Here is a 20305-nt window from a genome sequence, read left to right as displayed (position 1 = left end):
TAAAAGAAAAGGGCTAAGCTGAGGGTGCTCAATTACATCTCCTTCAGCACCTCTGTCCAGGCTGAGAGCCTCTCCCAGCCTAATTCATTGTCTTCTGTAATGAAAACTGCAAAGATATAACCTGCTACCTTACTCTTGCATATTCTCTCTTGTTACAGCAGCTGGCATTTATTACCCTGCATATGTAACATGCAAAAAGTGATTTGTTTATGTGGGGGCAAGTTTAAATATAATATGCCACCGTCCAGTTGAAGTGATTTCTTTTTTTAGACACTGATGCAGAATGCAAAATTAGCATGATTACATTTCAAAACGAATTGGAATGAATTGCCCTCTCCTTTCCGGAAAAAAAAAGATTAGTTCATATCTGTGCAATAAGGAAGCATGCAAAGTGAACGACACACTATGAGTGTAAAGCCTCCAGGCTCCAATTAAGATAGAGCCGTGGGGGGGGGGTCTCTGAAAGCCTTGTGGATCTGCCCCACTCTCCTCGGGATGCTATTAGGGTGTATGAGATATTCCCAGGAATGGTGGGGCGGGATGGTATTTAGTGTTGTGGGCTGGTGGTCAGTCTAATCTTCGCTGAGCCGATTCGAGTCTCCCTTTGCTCCATCTGCCTGTGACTGTCCACCAGATGGTCTAACACAGAGCCCAGCTAGTCATCTGAATGAGATCCCTTGACGGCTGCTGATGCATGACCTCCACTTTACGAGCTGATGTTGGCTTTGCAGCTGCAGCAGCTGGAGTCCTTTTACATGGAGCAAAAAGTTCCCCAGAGCAGATCAGTGCACGTACAGTGTAGGTATTTCCCATAGGGTTGTTTTCTCTCCCTAGACAGTAAACTAACTGCTTATTCCCGAAAGGTATAATATAATGGCATCAAAATTGGCAGCAAATGTATAAAATTGTCCAGCTGCAGAGATTGAAATGAGTCTACTGTAATGGGTTAAATCACTCTTATGATGCAAGACTTTTGCAGAATTCAGGATTATATGGTCAGAGGGACACATTGCATTACCGCTTTGAGGACAGCTGATATAGATGTGCTGGTCTGTAAATAAGTAAATCATCTCAGTTGTGCATCCTCTGTTCTTTAATTGAACCCCAGGGGTCTCTCTTGCTTGAAGAAGCAGCGGCGAGTGGGACCAGCCAGCAGAACGGGACCTCTGAGGTGCTGCCAGCCCCTCCACCTCCTCCCCCTCCAGCAGAGAGCATGCCGACTCCCCCCCCTCCCCCCCCGCTGCCCACCGACACGCCCCAAGACAACAGCACCCAGCGCCGGCCGTCCTCCTCTGCAGGCAGTGAGTACACCTGGGTTATATGCTGGCTCTGAGCCTCTGCTGTGCAGAAGAGCCACAGAGCCACGTAGCATTGCTTCATATTAGCAGCAACATTCACAAACGATGTAGATGAAGGATAGATCATTTCAAGAAAAATGCAATTGTTTTGTTTTCAAGCTTTACCAGGGCAGCCCTGTATTTATACATTCATATTTAAAAACTTTTTTTTAAAAGCACTGTAATGTCGAATTTGTATTAGATCTTAATCAATTCTCCAAGGCATGCCTCATCTTGACTTGAGCTGTGTAATTCCCAAACAGATTTTTTTTTTTTTTTTTTTTTACACATTTTTAATTGGGTTTAATCATACAGTAAGCTCAGTGTCAAGTGATTTGTTTATCAGAGACTGTAATAGAAATCAGAATTGTGCATTCATTGTGTTTATATCTGAATGTCTCTGGATCGACTCCAGTAAGACTCTTTCTCCGTTGATTTTTAAACCCTTGTTAAATGTACTTTATAGCCGTGTTTCGTAAGGTTATTTAGTCAGCTGTTATGAATCTGAGTTATTCCTGATACGGATCTCTTGGCTGGGACGCCTCTGTGCTGTAGAACACTACTGTGCAACCCAATTGTGTCATCCTTTGCCTAAAGACATCCATTATTCTGTGTAATAAAGACCTCTAAGGGCTTTAAGATGCTAGTTGTGAGAGTTGTTGTGAAATGGCCGTCCACCTGGTTGCTGGAAAGAATTGGTTATTACAGAATGTGTTTGTTCTGAAAGCAGTAATGGATCATTGAAGAGCAATGGCACATTATAAAAACATGAGCTAGCCGGTATTATGTTTATGTAACAGAGGGTATAATTACCTGGGAGTTGGTGTTGTGTTCTGTAATGTTGTAAATGGTCCCAGGTTACAGGTAGTGTGCTTGTAAGAGGCTCAGTTATCAGGGCAGTGCCAGGCAATACTGGTACCCTGAAAGGCTTTGATCCTTCAGTATATTTGCTACAGCTCTCCTGAAATATGTTGGGGGTCAGCTGGTAAGGTTGAGTGTTTGTTCATTTGTTTTGTTTTTGCATCTTGTTTTTATGATTTGTGTCTTATTGCAAATCCTTATTGAGCTGACTGGTTCCTGGGTGCTCTCTCTTTACAGGATTGCGCGACGCGTTCAATTGCATTGGTTCAGTGATAGTTAAAGACCCTCAGGATGCTGCTGTTGCAGATGCATTCGCGGGATTGCTCTTTTGTCAGAGTATTATTATCATTTAAGTCAAAGCAACACAATACGTTCGTGCTTCCAATCCTTTAGAAGCGTGAACATCGGCTTTTAAACGCTGACACCCTTCCATGCGCTCAAAGGACACCCTTGAGTGGAGAGTTACAGATGGTTAGCTGTTAATGTCTCAGCAGTGTTTGAGCACATGCAGTTGAATCGTTGTTTAATTGCTCATTAGTAATTGGCAGACTCGTTATGTGAATAAGCTAGGGCGCGTGTGCGTGCATTAAAAGGATGCTTTACATTACATGGCTTCAGCTAATTACACCTCTGTTGAACAGTAAATGCAAAGTCATTGTTATATATCAGTGATAGTGTATCGTAAATACATAAACGTGTGTGTAATTACATTGTAATAACAGCAACCTTTCTGTAATAACACAACTAGTTACAACACCATCAGTGTAATTACATTTTTTTGTACAGGTCAGGTAATTGAAAGATTTTTCTTTTCTAACGCAGGCCCCATTTTGCTTCCATTTTAACTAACAAGATTTATTTTTTCTTTTCTTGTTCTTTTTATTTTCCACTTCCTTCCTGTTCACTCCAATCCTTCCACCATCCGTTATTTTGCCTCTGCGTTTCCCATGCCTGCCATCAACACAAACCCGCCTGCGTGATGCTGTGTCATTTCCTCTCTGTGTGATTGCAAAACAATCCCCCCCCCCTCGGTCCCCCTGTCGCATTGCTCCTTCGCCCCTCTCCCTCCCCTAAATGCTACCTCTCTTTCCAACCTAGAAGCGATTGCACTCAGACAAATGAAAAGTAAGTACAGACACTGCAGCCAGCTCCCTAGCTCTGTCTGCAGAGTTAAAGAAACGAGTGCCAGTACTCCGTAATGTTTTATATCACTTTGTAGATTTTTTTTGTGTGTCAATTTTAATGATCCAACAGTGGGTGTTTTCTCTGCTCATGGGTCTTACCAACATACAAAAAAATACAATGAACTGACGCCTGTATAAATGTTAAGGCTTTATGAGATTACTGAAATAGACCCACTTGTCTGTGAAAGAGATTTTCTATATATGTATTGCAATGCTTTAGTCTGTGATGTACCTGTAATTGTGCAGATGTGCTATAGAGAATGATTTAACCATGTGAGGCTGCCCGTGTCATTTCACCAACATTCTGTCTGCATTCCACACACCTTCTGTTCCATTGTGACAGCCTATGGGTTCCACACATTTTCTGTTCCATTGTGACAGCTTATGGGTTCCACACACCTTTCCATTGTGTTCCATTGTGACATTGTGACAGCTTATGGGTTCCACACACCTTCTGTTCCATTGTGACAGCCTATGGGTTCTACACACCTGCGGTTCCATTGTGACAGCCTATGGGTTCCACACACCTTCCGTTCCTTTGTGACAGCCTATGGGTTCCACACACCTTCCGTTCCATTGTGACAGCCTATGGGTTCCACACACCTGCGGTTCCATTGTGACAGCCTATGGGTTCCGCACACCCCCAGTTCCATTGTGACAGCCTATTCATTAATGTTGAATCCCAGTTTTATTGTTGTGTGGATCCAGAAGGATGGGCTGTGCATTTTCCAGTGATAGAATATGCCTTTCCACACCCCTATTTATTCAAAAACCCCATCAAAGGATAACACCCAAGGCACTTTGCATATCACTATTGCAGTCAGACCTGGCGTGTATGAGGGGGAGAGTAGATGGGTTGCTCTTGATGCTTACTGGAGATACATAGTCTGTGGATTTGTTGAGGGCAAGGATCTAACTAAAGGTAGGCTTTGTTTTGGTGCTAGTTATTTCTGTATCTGTGGGTTAGCCTGGTTTTAGTGTTGCTTTTATTGTGCAATATAAAGATCTCAGCTACAGTGGATCTTTTTGTCTTTAGTTGCATGAGATGCATAAGGTGCAGTGTTTGTTTGTGTTTATGGTCATTTGGATCAGTGTAAATAAATATGGGTTCTGCAGGGATATTATTCTTATTCTTATTCTTATTATTATTATTATTATTATTATTATTATTATTATATTATTATTATATACTGACACATGGTTTCCCAGGTTAACTGCCCCATATGATTTCCTAATATTGCAATGTTCCAAATGTCTAATGCTAATTCAACCTCCCGTCTATTCGTGATGTCATCCAGAACCCTGTGCTATCGTTGAACAGCTCCACAGAGCCAGCTATACAGTGTATATAATATGAACGAGTGGGCTGTGTCACTGCTGAACCTTCATTTAACATACTGAGTTAGTTAGCCGAGGTTTCCTCAATCACTCAACCAGATCTTTTGTCTAGCTGAGCTATTATTCTCAATGTAGTTTTGGTTTTATCGAGGAGTGTTCAGCTCTGTTGAGCGTGGCGTTATTTGCCAGGTGCTGTGTAACGGGCAGTGTGGTGTGATACACTGCCGTTACGGATTCGGTTCTGAGATGAAATGAAAAGCTCTAAAAGCATGAAATGCAGACGGGCCCGGCTGTTTTGCATGGCGGTTAAGACGCTTGCTTGCGACGCGTGGGGTTGGCGGATTCGCGCCCAGCCGCCGTCCTGTAACATGTGCATTCCTTTTGGTGTCTGTGTCATTGTCCCACTTTGTAGAGGAGACTCCTTGTGGAAGAGTCTGGTTGCACTCTGTGAGTTCAGACAGTCAGTTTGCAGCTGGCTGTGAGGCGGTACTGGATCTGTATTGGGAGCGCTCCAGGCCCCCTGTGCTCAGGTGAATTAATAGGTTCGATCGAGGTGTGTGACTTTCATTCATAGGTTGATCTGGGTGCATGTGGGTTTTGATGATGCTTATTCATCTCTTTGTTTGAGGTATAATGTTTATACAGGACAGTGGTCTGTTAACCAATCAAATAAACTTTAAGTGGTTGTTGTTTACCTTGGATTTAAATTTCAGTGTGCCTGGATAATGCAGTCGTGCAGTTCTCAAAGAGAGTTTCAAAAGAGAGTTTAGCTTGTTAATTTACCCTATGCTGAACTGTATGTATGGAAAATGGAGATAATCTGGATCCAGTGCATATAAAAAACAGCAAGCGATAACAAGGTGTATGCATTGAAGTATAAAGCAATTCCAAGGTTTTTGAGTTCCGGCATACATACAGCATCCAGTATAAAACATTGAAACTTAAAGAGAGGTTGTGGTCTGCGGGAGTGTCTGAGACCGGGAGTCATTAGTCAGAGTTCATTGTGTCTTGTTGTTGTGTTCAGATGCTTGTCACTAATCCTCCATGTGAACGAACGCTGTACAGTTTGGTTTCTGGTGGGTGGGTTGGGGGCGTAATTCCTTCCCAGTTTGGCTGCCAATCCACGTCGTTACTCATTAGAGCCGATTCCTTTAGATCCCTCGGGCCTTGGTGGCCTCCTAGTAGCACTGTATTCTCCTAGTGAGAGAGAGAGAGTTGTTAGCCCAGCCTTTGTCCAGCATATTCGCTCTCTTGAATTTCTGTAACCCAAGTAGGCATAAAAGAGGGATAACAGTTCTTGTTGTTGCTTGGATTCGGAAGAGATTTTTAAAGCCAGTTTAAAGACAGGTAAAGTAATTATGTTTTGTGTTTTTTTTTTTTTTTTATCTTTTCTGGTAAAAGGTATTAAGGTCTCTGTGAATAACACAGTACCTGGTTATTGCTATATTGTTGACCTGTCCTGTGATTACACTTGCTTCACAGCCCTGAAGTGGTTTGATTGGTTTTCGTGATCTGGCAATAGACACAGATAGCTTTGAATTAGAATTTTTAAAAGGAGCTGCGTCTTTTACTTGTGGTGTTCTGGTATTTTATTTTTTTGTTTTCTTTTTGTTTCTGCGTCCTACTTCTTCAGCTCTGTATTGCACTGCTGTGACTGCAAACGAGGAAGGGTTGACCTATGCTCTTGGAAAAGGTCAACTGTATTCATATTCCCATTATAAAGAAAGAGTGGAAAATTAGAATTGCTGCGAACTCGATTCCCAGTTATTAACGACAGTGTCTGTTGAGATTCTACTGGCCCAGAGTAGAGCTTTTTAAACTTAAAATCGATGCAAAGAAATTCAACTCTATCAGCTGCAGTGCTTCAGTGTTGAAACAGGATTTGAGCAGAAAGAGATTCCGATTTCCAGGTCTTGTATAATATAGCACTGCAGACGTACAGAACAGCATGGAAGTGTTGTTGGTTTTCACTGAGCTTTTCTTCTTTTAGGTACAAAGTCGTTCAATATGATGTCTCCGACGGGTGATAACTCAGATCTGCTGGCGGAGATCAAAGCTGGGAAGAATTTGAAGCCAACCCCCCAGACTAAAGGGTACACCACTGTCTACAGCACCGGCAGCGGGCAGACTGGTCCCAGCGTAGGTTCCCATTGCACACGCTCGATCATAACACGTTCAGTTACACCGATATAGCAGAATATAAGGTGTTGGGCAGGTCTGTCTCCGTAAACTTCTTTTACATTTCGGAACACTTTTAGTCAACCACTTCAACAGCAGAGCTGCGTTCATAAAGCGTGGTTATTTCCTGTTTAACTTTGGTGGTGAAGAGATGCACACGTGCAGACTTGCAAGAGGGAGATAGACCAGGCTGAATGCAGTGTGCATGCAGTTCACAGCTGACTTGTGACCGAATGGTCTGAAGATCAAGGCTGTTGCAATGTGGTTAAAGCATCGGCATTTATAAACATTTATAAAGATACGTCGTTACTGGGGACTCATTAGCTAGTGATGCACGTGTAGCAGTTGGGCGTCAGTGTGTTCACCCATGCGTTTGCACTCAGGCTCATATGGTACAGTGGAATGATGAAACTGTCTTGCCTATTGCATAAGGCTTTGGTTTAATCCTCCAAGGCTTATCTAGAGCTACAGTACTAAAAACAAGCACACATCACACTGACTGTTTGGTTTTCTGCTTGAGCTTCAGGATCCGTGGCTGTGAACGGCTACTCTTTTATTTCTCCTTCCTTCTTCGTCCATTTATAGAACAGCCTGCTGATCAATAACTATGATAATAGATGAAGGCTTTTTTTTATAGCGATGAATATTTAAACCCTACAGTAGAGTGCAAAGTTTTTCAGGCATGCCCCAGTTTGCTATTGCTTCCCATAGCACCAAGTCTGTGTGGCATTGTCGCTACTTACACAGCAGCACTGCTGGCTGGAAAATCCTATCGCTGCTCTGCTCATTAATAAGCAATTAATAGGTTTTTTGGCAAGCCAGTTAAAGGGCTGCTGAAAGGGGTTATTTGTACCTCTCAGTGGCGTTCATGTCTGGCTCACATGGTTTTTAACCTAAAAAGCTAGAATTAGCGCTCTGTGAAAGAGAACAAGTGGGAGCTTTATGTTTTCATCTTTTGTTTCAACCCTTCCCTCGCTGTGGCCCCCACACTCAAACAATTTTGAAACAAAATTAATTTCAGACCTACTTTTAACGTTGGTAAATAACCCAGTTCACAGTCCCAGGGACAACAAGACTTTTCATTGGATGACCCTTGATTCCTTGTAGTCATTCCAGGGTTTTCCTTCCTGTCTCTGTAACCTAGTCCAGGTGCTCCAGGAAATGTTTGAATCAGTAACCTAGATTACAGTGCATTTGCTGTATTAAATCTGCTTTCTCTTCTCTCTTTTGCAGGCAGAGGTCCCTGCATCTCCAGCCCCGACCTCAACAGTCCCAGTAAACCCAGTAGCCCCTACTGCCCAGCTCTCATCCACAAGCCCCACAGCGACCCCCACCACCCCCACAGAGCCCACCGCCACTCCCACAGCTCCCCCCAGTGATAGGCAGAGCCCCAAGTCCCTGGCAGCAGCCCTGACAGCGGAGCAGCAGCCCTCCCCCGTGGTGGTGAATGGGAATGCAGACTCCAAGCCGCCCAGCCAGATGAGCCTGGCAGACTTGGAGACCCTGGTGCCCACCCACGACGAGGGCGGCATGCCGATCCCCGAGTGGAAGCGACAGGTGATGGTGCGCAAGCTGCAGCTCAAGATCCAGGAGGAGGACGAGAGCAGGCGAAAGGTAGGAGACGCAGAGCAGAGAGAGAAAGCCAGGAGGGGTGCAGGGGAGGGGGTGTGGCGGGGTCCCTCTGGTTTCTGGGTCTCCAGCTATAGCAGGAAACGAGACACGAGCCTCATCAAAGAGACGTATTCACAGAGCTTTTGCTCCAGTAAACATTTTGCGTTGCTTATTTATTTTTTTAAGTAAAATGACACAGTTCATTCCAGCAATGCTCAAGGCTCATACTGTGCACGGACCAGTGTGTGTTTTTTGTATTGCCCGCTGTGCATTCTTTCAGAGCCAGAATGTTTGGACCCAGGAGCCAGTGGGGACTGGGGGATTGCTTCCTGCATTGCGTGAGATGACCTGGTTGCAGTTTTGCAGTTTACTAGATGGTAGAAAAGAGGATCTAAAAAGACATTGCTAACTCCAAGTCTGTTGCTTTGTGTTAAAGCTTTGACTATTCAGATATCTACATATTTTATATGTAAAACTCAAAGGGGAAGATGCATGCTGAAACATACATGCAATGGGAAAATCCCATTGGAAGGAGAATGAATTCCAGACATGCTTAGTTATAAATCCAGTGCAGGATCTGTTTTAGGAATCAATAATAATATTTTGGAGTCGCACAGCCTATACCCCTTTGCGTAATAACTTTCTCTTAGTCATGCATTTCTGAACTGACATGCAAAGTGATAGTTCATCCAGAGTTTATGTAGTTCAGCTTAAGGAGTCACAGCCCTGCCCCTGTGTTTGAATTAGCCCTGTGCTGTGTGCTGCCTGCCGTCTGCAGTCTATAGGTGTGCCTGTTTGCTTTGTAATCCCTCCTTCACCATCAAGTACCAACAGCTGCTACTGTGTATTAAATATCATATATATAAAATATCTATCCGTATATATATATATATATATATATATATATATATATATATATATATATATATATATATATATATATATATATATATATATATATTTGCTAATCTGCTGCAGTTTGTTGTTTTACAAACTACAAAATGAATTGGATTGCAATTCTCACATTTAATTGTGTTTGTAATTCCCGGTGAATTGGCCCATTAGCAGCTCTCTATGTGCAGAAACCAGTTTCCAAGCATTGTGTTTGATGGATTGATTGGTTTTCATGGCGTAAACATGGCCTATTAAGGGTGTGACGTATGCAGGCACTGCAGTGCGGCAAAGTACAGGAGTGTCTCTTTGGAGCTCAAAAGGGTTTTTTGTTCTGTCTTCTCTGCATGGTCTGTGTGACATTTTTTTGGAGTGGTTTGTCTGAGTGAAAAAAATTGATACTTTAAAGTTGCAGCATCTATTCCAAGGTTGCTTCATAAAACCTAATAACACAGCCATGAGATGAGTGATATAGGGTACCTAATAACACAACGATGAGATGAGTGATATAGGGTACCTAATAACACAACGATGAGATGAGTGATATAGGGTACCTAATAACACAGTCATGAGATGAGTGATATAGGGTACCTAATAACACAGTCATGAGATGAGTGATATAGGGTACCTAATAACACAGTCATGAGATGAGTGATATAGGGTACCTAATAACACAGTCATGAGGTGAGTGATATAGGGTACCTAATAACACAGTCATGAGGTGAGTGATATAGGGTACCTAATAACACAGTCATGAGGTGAGTGATATAGGGTACCTAATAACACAGTCATGAGATCAGTGATATAGGGTACCTAATAACATCTTGTCTGGTACAAAGACATGTCAGATGGCTCAATGAAACCATTGCAGTGGTCTGCTGTATATTCTATATGTGTATACGGGAAAGAGAACCAGAAAAATGCTCAAGCCTGGGAAGGTAGATTGGTGTCCAGTGACCGAATGGATATTTGCATCCTCTTTGTAACTGAGAACTTGGCGATGGCATACTGCAGCTCTAAATGATTACATGTTGGTTCAGTGGTGTGATGCTGGGCTCACGCACACTGGTCAGCCGATGAATGGCTGCAGGTATACGCATTCTTCTCCTTCCAGAGTCTTCCTCTTGCTCTTTTGACTGCTCTATGGCTCTTGTGTCTTGACTGCTCCTTTTATATGGCGTTTCTATGTCAGGGTTCTCAGAACAAGCCTCAGCACTTCTCAAAGGGGTTGAGTTACAGTGCCTTCATTTTAACTGTTTAGATCAGGCATTGAAAAGGCTCTATTAGAAAGAAAAGAGGACCCACCATCTTACTGACCCTGTAGGTAGTATTGGCATGTACGGCTGATTCTTTTCAGTGCATCTGCACTCATCCCACTGACTGTCACTGACTTCCAACCCTTCCTTCCCTTCAACTTCCATCAAGAACCTGCAGTCTTTCCAGGTCAATGCCATTACACCACTAAATCCATGTAAAGCAAATGTGTGAAGAAGAAAAAAAGCATAAATCAGCATATTGAGGGAAACCCCATCCCTCTCTTCTTTTTTTTTTTTCCCCTGATACAGTTCGCCAACACCGGGTACTATCAGCCTGAGGGTTGGCGGTACTCCCATACACACAACGCTATCCTCGGGCCGTTTGGAGAGCTCATGACAGAGGCCGACCTCATCCGCATAGAGAGGCAGGTCGAGAACCTGCAAGTGATGCACAAGGTCCAGAGGGTGGAGAAGGAACTAAACCAGCTGGAGCGAGAGCTGCAGCAGCTCCTGCCCGTATCGGTGGCGTTGTCTCACGAGCATTTTACTGTGAACCCCAAGCAGGTTCAGGGGCAGGCAGAGGACCTCCCAGCCTGGTGCAGCAAGATCTCCACTCTCCTGAAAAGCATGGCTGTTCTCCTGGCAACCCTGGGGGGCAAGGAGATAGACATTTTGGGCATGATGCCACCGGCCCTCCCTGAATACCACAGGAGCTCAGCACAAAGCCCTCCTCGGTCTCCTCAAGCAGCAGAAGCAGTGGCAGCTTCAGTCCATATCGGGAGATCTCAGTCATTTTCTACCAGGGAGGAGGTGGAGAAGGAGATCAAGCAGTGTGGTGTGTCGGTTAAAAACCTGAAAGCAAACTATGAGATGCAAAGCCAATCGAGGGAGGAGGACAGCAAACCAAGCAGGGTCTACAAACGCAAGCGGTCACTGCCGGTGGGCAGCGAGTTTAGTTACAGATCAGAACCCATCTTGGAAGAGGACTACGTCTATGACAGCGGAGAGCTGCACTGGTCAAACGACATGCCGAACATGAAGCTTACCTACGGGGGATCCGAAAACATATGTCAAGCAGAGATGGATCAGTACAATCAAAATTTAATCATGGATCAAGATGCCCTGTTCAGCCCAGATCACTTGACTCGCAGTCTTCAGGTCCAGACTGATCTGAGTTACGTCCAGAAATATATAGACATGAGGAAGGAGAGGATTGTGTTCTTGTTCCTTGAGCACTGGCGCAAGTGGACCTTCACAGAGTCCTTCAGACGCAAGCAGTATAGAAGAAGAAGCAGCATCTCTGCTGCTGGGGGCAGAGATTTTGAAGACCCCAGTGAGTATGAACATGCAACCAGCGAGGATGACAGGCTCATCTGCTTCATGAAGCAGAGGCAAGTGGTCGGGAAACTCATTGGCCACTGGAGGACCATCATCAGCCAGGTCCCCACGCGGCAGATAAGACGTCTGAGCAGGGCGCAGATGATCTACTGGCCCGAGCACTTCCTCCCGCACATAAACGGAGCCCCTGTGAACTACAACAACTTGACCCTGGACCTCTTCATGCTGGGTTACTTCCAGCTGCTGGAGATGAGCATGTCCCACTCTGAACGCAAGTTCCGCCACCTGCTGTGCTACGAGATGTTCGACCGGCTGGGCAGCCACAGCTGGGAGCTAATCCGTGAATTTCACCAGGAGGTGATGGAGGAGATTGAGTCCGGGAAGCGGGACTGGACAGATGGGTTCGAGGACATCAAGCAGAGGTTCTTCGTGGAAACCGCGCAGGTGGACTCGGTGGACTCGGTGGAGGCCAGTGCAGACAAGACACGCCCCGTCCAGGAGCCCGAGGAAACCATCCCTGACATACTGTCTCAACCGGAGTCGATCCTCGGCTCCCCAAGTGTTGAGTACGCAGTGGAGGAGCTCAACCAACCTGTTCCTACAACCAGAAAGGACTCCGTCCAGCTCATCTCCGAACTGGGAGAGTTCAGCAATGAGGAGATCTGTCGATACATAGACCGCAGCTTCTCCTTTTGGAAGGAAAAGGAAGCCGAACTCTTTGACATTTGATCTTCTAAGGGGGGGGGGGGGGGTTGTCTCATGCGGGGGAAAAAAAAACTAAAAATGAGCTACAGCAACATGCTGCTTGGATACCTTAGTAAAATCACAGAATTTAGTTTAACATGGAAGTATAATGGAGTTAACTAATTCTGGCCATATTGTGACACTATCAGTATATGAAATACAGTACCTAATCCAACAGCAGGGGAACAGGGGACTGTCTTCCCGGACCAGGTGCAGACTTTGTCAGGAGTTCCCCAGGTTACTCGTTCATTGACCCACACTGTAATGCATTTATAAAACCATCCAATTTTATTGCATTACCATACAATTAAAAAAATTAAAAAATCAGCGAAGACACCAAGTCAAGCAAACGTTACAAAAGAGGTTTTTATTTTAATGAACCTATGATCTGGTTACTATTATAAATATTTATGGATTCCGAATAACAGCAAAACAGAAAAGAAAACATTTGTCATGCATGTACCTCTAAATAAAGCAGAACAACACAATTTCAATGCAGTGGAAGAGGATTGCAGTTACAAATGTGAACGTGTGGTGTGGTCATCAGTACGTCAACACAAGTGTTGTATAGATTCAATAATATTGATTTAACTAGTGAAACAGCAAGTCTGAAAGTGTGATAACTGTTTTATTCTGATTGATTGCCTTGTTAATAAGAGAGGTAGCTGGGCTATGCATTAAACAGTGTTTAAGTTGGGGTGGGGAGTCTGGTAATCCTGGTTCACCAAACCAGTGCAAGTGTGTTCCCCCGAGAAGTGACGATGGGTTGGCAGCAAACAAAGCTAATGAGTTGAATTTATTATGAGACTCGGAGGAACCAGTTTCCAGTCCCAGCATCTCCAGCATGATTGAGTACATTGAGTTCCTGTGTGCGAGGCTTTGTGATTTCTATGCATGCGTGTTTTCCTCTCGCTCTGTAATGTTTAGATTAGATCATGAATTCACCATGACTGTATTGGGATAGAGAATGAAATGGTGCATGTTAATATATTGCTGCTTGAGGTTTTGGTTTTGTGTTTGGATTTTTCCCGGTTTGTATTTCAAACGTGTTCTGGTCTGATGGTTTGGATGATTTCTTTTATCGTCAGCATGGCAATTCGTTGGGTTGTGTTCTATCGTTTTCATGTGGTTTATAAAGCTGGAAACTCTGGTACAAGCGTGCTGATCGTGTGTATGCAGTATCCTGTTTGCAAGTCATTCTTATAATAAAAACCTGCCTCAACATTCTGGTTTTATTTTTCTCATTCATTTATTTCATTTGTGATTGATTTTCCATTCAGTTGTTCTCGTCCTCTTAGAAACGTTACTGTATACAAGCAGTTAAATTGTGGTAGACTTCAAGAACGCAGAAAACGTTATACCAGCTTCGAAGTAATTTTACTACCTGTCAGTAATATACTTTACGCAAGTCAAACTGGTCTTGAACAGTCTTGCGAATGTAGACTTTCCCTGAACACACGTTAAGTGATCTGCACAAGCCCAGAGCACACCAACACTGTTTCAAACCTGCCCGTAGTGAACCTTATTGTGACTAAGCAGGAATCAGAGTTCAGGGCAGTCAAAGCACCCTGCCTCAGTTCAGTTTTCTGCAAGAAAATGCAAACTAGAAAATAAAGGATGCAAATCAGCGTGGCTTCAAATCTCACAGCAAAGTAAATTCTGAATTGCTGGTGAAAATCTGTGTGAAGTTCTTATCGGTATGTAAAATTAGAAACAGAGGTAGGGTGTCCCAGTTTCTGCAATAATACTTTTTTTGTTCTTTTTTTTTTTTTTTTTTTGCTTAGTTTTTGCTGGATTGACTCCTGCAGCTGTTTGGGTTCCTGCCCTGTACATGTGACACTTTCAATACTAGAGGAGAGCCTGCGTCTGCGTCAGCCTGCTAACACCTTCAGTAGCTGGCCTAGGACAGAGTGATGTCACTGTGCATCTCATGGATGGTGTAATGAGTCCCTTCTCTATCGTGTTAACCCTCTTAGTGTCACCTCTGATAGTGCTTCCCCGGGCTTACAGGGTTACAGGGTTACACCAGTGGACGGAGCTGCTGCTTGATAGAAACTGTGTGCATTCACAGCCTCATAGCAGCAAAGTAGATCCTTCCCTGGAACTCGCTTCACTCTCTTCCAGTGCAGTGCCTCAGAGACTTCACACACATACACATGTTCCTCCCTGCCCCAGCGGGCTAACCATACACAGCTAAGTTATCTTAGTTAAGTCTATGCCAGCCGCCTTTAGTTTTTTGCAGAGCTGGTGCAGTTTTTAATACAGATTTCATCATATTATCAGTATTAATATTCATATAAATACCAGTATGGATAGCGTTACAACTCATGAGTGAAAAACTCTCAAGCTTCGTCGGAGTGCATTTCTAAGTTCTGGGTATTGACCCTGCTTGATAGTCCTATCTACCAAACAGGAAAATAGCTGAGATCAGTATTTCGTTTCAGTCTGGGACACTTTAGCTGTATAATTTCTCTCTCGCCTTGTTGTCACTCATTGAACCTTCAAAGCTCATAAACCTGGAGTTTGACAGCAAGCACTCAAGACTGCACAGTGCAAATTAACAGCAGATAAGGTGCCCACCCTATCATCTGGCAACCCGTGTCTAACCATGTAAAACTAGAAAGTCCACTCAACTTAATTTGCAACACAAATCCTCCGCGACTCGCTTTCCTCGCTCTGCTGTCATTCACTTCAACTCATTCTCTTCAATTCCTTTTTTTTTTTGCGTTCTATAATTCCCAAGGGAATAACGAATAATTAAATGTGCAGATCGTCTTACGGAGAGGTAGGGGTTTCTGCCAGTGAAAATCCTTCATGTCAGGAATCCGAGAGCGATCCTCCACTATATCGGGTGAAAGATGAACAATGTTGGATACCTCTGTCGCCACTGGCTTCAGATTACAATTGAATAGGCTGCAGAGGCTCTGCTTGCAAGCTGAGACGGCTTTTTTGTAACCTTGGAACAGAATAGCAGGCACTTAGGACTGCCGGGCGTCTTCAGTTGTTTATTACGCTTGCTTATGAATCATCAGCTTATTTGTAGGTTACCGTTCTGTGACAGCCTCTTAAGTGTGTCGGATGGTGCAGCAAAGTGACGCCCATTTGCAGAACACAATAAACAATTTTCATAACCCTTCAGTAAACAAAAGACAGACAGTGTTTTTACACTGTAGAGGAAAACCCCATGGCCAGCTGTTTTTTAAAAAGTGCTGCTTTATGTAAACATTTCTGAGCAGTTTTTTTCTTTTCTCCCATCATTCAGATACAAGTCTGATTTCTCTTCTAAACAGCGGCCGACTTTAACACAGCCGTTCTAAAATGTATAACCCTGTTTTTTTCTCTTACCCCCCTCTTTACAGAAGTTTACCATGGTAAATCGTGCTTTTCCCATGTTTATACTATACATCTACCTTACCATGGTTTGCCATGTTTATTAATAAGCTTTATTATGCTGTATAATAATGCTGATCTATGCTTGACCATGCTTTCACAAGGCTTTGTTACACTGTGGCATGCTTTTACTGTGAGGAACTTTGCAAGGGTTGTACCCGAGATGTAAATAAAACAGCAGCAGGGTTAATGTAGTTAAATGGCAGTGTGCTTCAGATCTGCCTCTGTTCAGTCATTGCAATAGAAAGCAGCTGCCTTGAGGGCTCATGCATTTAGCTGCGTTTTGCTTTTATTCAAGGAGAAAGAGGAGGAAGCCCGCTTAGCTGCTATGCCTGCCTGGAGGAGAGAAATAATGAAGAAGAAACTGGAAGACGAAAAGTGAGTTAGGGTTCTTCCTTGACGTAATAAATCACTTTGCAAAATCAAAGAAAGAAATAAATAAATAAAAACATCATTCTTTCTCTCTTTCTCTTTGCCTCTCTTTCTCGCTCTCCTCTGTTTCTTTCATTTGGTTTTATTTGTTTTCTTTCTTTCCTTTGTTATTTCTGTCTCTTTTATGTCTGTATTTATTCTTTCTGTTTCATAATGAAATGCACGTTCTAATTCTCTTACTTTTTTTGCTTTTTTTTTTTTTTTTTTTTTTTTTTTTTTTTTTTTTTTTTAAATTTCCACTCTGCGCTGCGCAGGGAGCAAAAAAGGTAAGCATTGCCGTTCTTTACATAATGCCTTCCCATGAGCTTTGCTAAACCAAGCTAATGAGCGAAGCAGCCCTCCACACCATGGCATCCCAGAGTGCTGTACAAAAAAGAAAAAACAAGAGAGTTTTCAGTTTAGACTATAAAGAATCCAGTGTTTCAACCTGCCTAATGTCAGCCAGGATAGAGTTCCACAAACGAGGCGCACAACAGCACAAAAACAAACAAACTCTGGCTCCAGCTGATCTGAGATGGTGTTTTTTTTTTTTTTTTTTTTTTAGAACAACTAAAAGTTCATTTTCCGATCTCAGGAAACGAATAGGGATGTACAGAGTTAGTAGCTCTTGGAGACAGGGTGACCCGAATCCGTGAAGGCCCTGTATAATTATTATGGCAGCTTTAAAATGTATAAAACTACAGTGATTTTAAACTAGCTTCTCTTTACCTCCCCACTCCAGACAAGAGGAAGAGAGGACAAAGAAGGAGAAAGATGAAGCGGAGAAGGAGCAGCTGGAAAAAATCCGAACCCTCGGGTACGACGAGACAAAACTGGCGCCGTGGCAACGGCAGATCATCCTGAAGAAAGGAGACATAGCGAAGCATTAGGAAAGCGCTAACATACTAACAGACACACCTTGCATCTGTCTAGATAAAGCATGCATACACCTGTGCTGTTCTGTGGCATAGAGGGAACCACTCGCTCTATACTACCCCACCCAGGACTCCATTCACAACGCTGCACACTGCAGTGGCATCACCAGGTCTAACGATATAACAGCCTCTCTCTCTCTCTCTCTCTCTCTCTCTCTCTCTCTAGGCTGTCATAGGTTCACTATGGAAACTTCCTAAATATACAAGAACCTCCTGGAAATCTCATCAGGTTAAATCTTGTTAAATAATACAAGAAACAAATAACATATATAAATATATTTATATGTATAGAAAGCTTCCCACTTTTAACTGTATCAGTCCCCTTTCTCCTATATAAATATATTATAATATATATAGTATATATATATATATATATATATATATATATATATATATATATATGTATGTGCTTTTTTTCTTTTCTTTGTTTGTTTCCAGATGCCAATTGTGACCCTTTCTCCTTATCAGATTCTTTTTTTCATGGTGAAATGATGACTTTAGACACATTTTTAGTCTACCGTTAAGTAAGTAAAGTTAATGGGTAAGGCAGCATTTTTTTTTAATTAGAAAGGGTTGAAGGAAAGCATATTGAACTCTGTACACCAGCTAATATTGCAGTCTGAGTAAACTTCATTAGGGGTGTGCAGAAACATGGATTGAATACCTGCCGATTTCAAATGCTTCTTAAAGGCACCAGTTTGTGCACACCCCTGTATGAACATCTCCTCACAGTAACCAAGCAACGGACAGCGAGCTCCACAGTCCTCTAACTTCTTTATGGGGAATCGCTGTGCTGTAAAACAATCTCATAAAAACAGAGGCATGAACTCCATTATATAGTAAGAAGCAGGCAGATGATAGCGTACAGGCAGAAAGGACACCACCCTGTGGGGGAGGCTGGGCTGCTGTACAGCACTTTGATTGTATTTCCAATCCACCAATGTTTTTCACTTAGCCTTCTGAGCCTTCCTATTTACTGCTAAGAGCAGCGGGACCCACAAGCTACTAGATTCACTAGCACAGCCCGATCTCACCCCCCAAAGTGTGCTGAATGTTGCACATACAGCATGGACCGTTCCCCTGTATATGTACACTAGATTTACAAATAAAGATTATATATATATAAATAGTAATTCATGGAATAATTCATGGAATACATATGTTTCCTTGTTGGGTAAACATTCAGGAAGATTAAATTCACTCATTGGATGCCATATTGATGTTGAAGAAAAAAGATATCTATTAAAGCAGAGTTATATAACATCATTGCCATTCGCAGATTTTAGGAAAGCATATATATACATACATACATACATATATGTATATGAGATACTTGTATGCTAGAATCCTGTGTAATGTTTATTTATCTCCTTGCCTCTTATTCTCTGCAGCCTTGCTTATGTAGCGTCTTGGTATATTTGTGTAAAATCACTTGGGATTAAATACATCTTTAATCATGTCTGAGTTGTGTCTGGATTTTGTTCCCTATATTTTTTGTATTACAAAAAAAAATATGCACTGCCCTTATAAAAGCTCCCCATAGTAAAAGCATAGCAAGGTGTGATAAAGCCTAGTGAAAGCATGGGCATGCATAGGTAATCATTGTAAAGCCTGGAGATGTACGGTAAAGCATATTACAAAGCATGGTAAGCTGATTCCACACCCTCCCTTATATTCTTTAAAGGCTGAAATGCACACGCTTGGAGTAAGAACAGTGTTCCCTTTATATAATTGCATTGCATAGCATCAGAATGAAAGAAAAAAACAGCGTTCTAAACATTCTGAATATCACAAGGGCAATCGTAATAACATTTATTTGCATCATGATTAGGATTTACTGGGGGAAGTCACAAAATCCGTATTGAAAGCTGCTCCAGGTAGCTGTCAGGTAACCAATGTGTTCCACGGTCGAGTGTGTGTGTGTCTGTGTGGTGTCACTCTAGTACTGAACAGATTACAATTATCCCTTATTGCACAATGTAGCTTTTTTACCAGCAGGGGGCGGCAATGTCGCTGTACTGGATATATCAGGTCACTGTACTGAACAAACGGAAAACTGGAACATCTCGTCGGCCCTCGGCAGTTACCTGTTATTGGAAAACACGTGACCGTGTATAAGAATTGTTTTGCCTCTAATACATCATTACAGAAATTAATTAACAAACGTGAATCGATTAACAGGCTACAGTGTTTTGCCTTATCCACAGCAAAACGGTGCTGTCGTCATAGTTACTGTATTACTCACAGTGTATTTTGGGTCTACACGGTCACTTTATGGAAACAATTACTGTACTTATCTCTTAAAATAGTATATCACAAGATGAACCGAATTACCCTATTTCATTGTACAGTAGAGTGCTGTCGCTGCACATTCTTGAGAAAAAATACCTTGAAAAGTCTCCATGGGTCCTTATTATTATTTTTTATTATTATTATTATTATTATTAGAAATGTGCTTCATAATGTATGTAGAACCTCTATTGACCCCTCTAGAGAATTCTCTGTTACTTCTCGACTATTTTTCTTTCTGTAGTTGACTAAAATCTTCACACTCAACATTTTAAAGACACAAAAGGTAAGACACAGTGAAATGTGACTCAATACAAACCGTGAACCCAGGCACTAAATTGACACTATATAATAATACAGCGACACTTACTGTGGGCAAGGTTTCTGGATAAGATAACGCTGGGGGATTTCTATTCTTTTTACCTGTGTGTGTGTGTAATGATAAAGTTGCTGTAACTCACTGAGCCGGCTGCACACCTGTAGTGACGTCACCGATCCATCGTGGAATTGACTCCAAGACGGGACGGGGCGGGCGAACCGAG

At 42.7% G+C, this 20305-nt stretch overlaps 1 pseudogene; it reads left to right on the top strand.

Moving 5' to 3' along the window:
- Positions 1-17797, top strand: part of LOC121301739 — a 38214-nt pseudogene extending 20417 nt beyond the window's left edge.
- The last annotated feature ends 2508 nt before the right edge of the window (positions 17798-20305 follow it).

Source organism: Polyodon spathula, chromosome 28 (genome assembly GCF_017654505.1).
Source record: "Polyodon spathula isolate WHYD16114869_AA chromosome 28, ASM1765450v1, whole genome shotgun sequence".
Lineage (NCBI taxonomy): Eukaryota > Metazoa > Chordata > Actinopteri > Acipenseriformes > Polyodontidae > Polyodon > Polyodon spathula.
This window is presented reverse-complemented; position numbering and strand designations above follow the sequence as displayed.